Source organism: Dipodomys merriami, unplaced genomic scaffold, assembly GCF_024711535.1.
Source record: "Dipodomys merriami isolate MVZ:Mamm:240054 unplaced genomic scaffold, mDipMer1.0.p SCAF_146, whole genome shotgun sequence".
Classification (NCBI taxonomy): Eukaryota; Metazoa; Chordata; class Mammalia; order Rodentia; family Heteromyidae; genus Dipodomys; species Dipodomys merriami.
Window position 1 is genome coordinate 1,494,447 of NW_027202782.1, and position 3,175 is coordinate 1,497,621.

A 3,175-nucleotide genomic window follows, 5' to 3' on the forward strand; every position below is an offset into this window, starting at 1 on the left:
ACTAATAGAGGAGTTATTATTTGAGGTTCAGAAAGTCTTTGTAAAGAGAGAGGAAGAGAAACAAAAGCAACATTCAAAAAAAGATGGGTTTTACCACAAAAGAGGCAGTCAAGAAACAAAGGCAAAAGTGGGAAAATGTGAGGAGGCAACAATGCTTGATAAGAAATGCACTCATTATCTTGCCCATGTAATTGTAACCACTCTGTACAGTATTTTCCCAATAAAAATTTTTTAAAAAGTGGGAAAATGTTAATCCAAGGAACCAGTAAAAAGACAGGATTCTGTCCTAAAAAACCCCAATGAATGTTACAGATGTGGAAAGCCAGGACATTTTAAGAGGAGGTCTGAGGAGGGAAGGGGCAAGCATGGGTAGTTCATTCCTGCTTCTAGTCCTCAGAGGCTAAGAGGTGAGAATCAGGTTTGGAAGCCAGCCCCAGAAAGGAAAGCCCGAGAGACTCTATTTCTAATTAACTAGTCAGAAATAGAGCTATAGCTCAAGTGTTAGCTTTGAGCAAAAAAACAAAACTCAGGGGCAGTGCCCAGGCCCTGAGTTCACACCCCAGGACTGGCACGGGCGTACACACACACACACACACACACACGAAGGTGATTCTCTTCATGACTTTTGATGAGAAGTAGGAGGATCAGGATTCCTTCTAAGGCCCACCAGAAACCCTTGATAAATTTGGGGCTAGAAGAGAAAGCGACCTTTTCAGTCAACGCTGGAGCTTCCCACTCCTCTCTCATATATCAACTAAGGGGTACAGAATAATCTCAGGAAAAAAATTAGTAATATCAGAAGTTAAGGGGAAGGAACTTCAGATAAAAATGTTCCATGTTAGGACCAAAATAAATTGCAGGGTCGTTAGTATATGTTCTGAGGCAGGAATTCATCTGAGCCACCAGCAGCCAGCTCTAAGGGTAAGATTTTTTTTTTTTGGGGGGGGGGTCGGTCGTGGGGCTTGAACTCTGGGCCTGGGCACTGTCCCTGTGCTCTTCAGCTTAAGGCGAGCACTCCACCACTTGAGCCATAGCACCACTTCTGGCTTTTTTCTTTTTGCTTATGTGGTGCTGAGGAATCGAACCCAGGGCCTCAGGCATGCAAGGCAAGCGCTCTACCACTGAGCCACCTTCCCAGCCCTGATAAGTAGATTTTGTTAAAGAACTTCTGTCCATTCTTTTAAATTTAGATTCAAAGATATTTCTAGGGCTGGGAAGGTGGCTCAGTGGTAGAGCGCTTGCCTTGCATGCCTGAGGCCCTGGGTTGGATTCCTCAGCACCACATAAGCAGAAAATAAAAAGCCGGAAGTGGCGCTGTGGCTCAAGTGGTAGAGCGCTAGCCTTGAGCTGAAGAGCTGAGGGACACTGCCCAGGCCCAGAGTTCAGGCCCACGACCGGATCCAAAAAAAAAAAAAAAGATTTGAGACAGGCCAGGCACCGGTGGCTCAAGCTTGTAATCCTAGCTACTCAGGAGGCTGAGATCTGAGGATCACAGTTCAAAGCCAGCCCAGGCAGGAAACTCTGTGAGACTCTTGTCTCCAATAAACCACTAGAAAACCGGAAGTGGTGCTGTGGCTCAAGTGGCAGAGCGCTAGCCTTGAGCTGAAGAGCTCAGGGAAAGCACCCAGGCCCAGAGTTCAAGCCCCACAACCAACAACAAAAAAAAAAAAAAAGAAAAGAAAAGAAAAAAAGATTTGAGACAAACTTGAGAAATTGAAACTGTATATGATAATACAAATGCCTGAGGTGAATAGTCCAAGCCCTTAAGGAAAGTGATTAGTACACACATGCAGCTGGATGGCCACAAGCACAAGTGGTTCAATTTCCCCAGAGGTGAGACACTGATCATGAAGGCATATGTTGTGTGCTGGCCCTATATCAAGACAAGAGCTGTCCTTGCGATTTCTAGTGTGGCAAAAGGTCAGCGCCCAGGGCAATCCCATCTTTCTTCACTGGAAAGGTGAGTTATTTCTCTTGTCTCTCTAGGCAAAGGGTGTGAATTTACTATACCAAGGGGAGACCTGACAACCTCTATCTCTGCCCTAAATGTCCTGATGGATCAAACATTGGCAATCACTCAGCTTTATCTATACCTGGAGCTAATACTTGGAGGTGTCATAGGAAAAGGAGCTTCCATAATATTTTACTGTTCAACTGGGCTGGAACCTGTGCCTTAGTTCAACTGGTCATTCCACTCATCCTGGCATTCCACCAAGTACCCAAACAGAATACACATAGTGATCAGGCTTGAAAAGCACCAGTAGGGTTTTTTTCTCATAGGTAATAGATAGATAGATAGATAGATAGATAGATAGATAGATAGATAGATAGATAGATAGAATACATATAGACATATATATGTACATATACACATATATAGGATACACATATAGAATACACACACATATATAAGGTATATATGTGTGTGTGTATATGTCCTCTGTGTGTGTGTGTGTGTGTGTGTGTGTGTGTGTGTGTGTCCTATTAGTAAAAGAACCCTATATAGAGAGACCCAATAGGAGTGAGTCCTAAGGGGAGTTTCCAATGAATTCAAAGCCCCAACCAGATAGCTGCTGGATTTGAGTCTCTCCTGGCAATTCACTATCATTAAAAATGTGGATGGATGAATTGCATCCATTATAATCAGTAGAGATTTACCAATGATACCCAAGATGCTCTTAAAGGGATAGCCAGCCAGTTAGATGCCATCAGACAATGGCTTGGAAAAACAAAAATAGTGCTAGATATACTGGCAGAAAAAAGGGGGAGTTGTGTTATGTTGGGGGGTGGGAATGATGTTTTTTCATAGTAACACACCTCCCAGTGGTACAATCACCAATGTTCTCCAAGGCTTGACTACCCGTGCCAATGAACTGGAAGAACATGGTTATCATGGCCTCCATCTTCACTTCTCTCATAATTGTAGTGGGAGTCCTAACAAGGGTAGGCTGTTGTATTAAGATCAGCACAGAGATTTATCGAGACAACTATTAACAAACATGCCCACGGCATACCAGCAGAATTACTACTAATGGAAATTAAATTAGACTCTCCTATGAGGAAGAGAGTCAACAGGTTTTAGATTGATTTGAAAAACAAGATATATGGGTGAAAATGAAACCAATTAAAATAAAAAGCAAAAGGAGAGGGATTCTGGAAAATAAAGTCAGTGGTG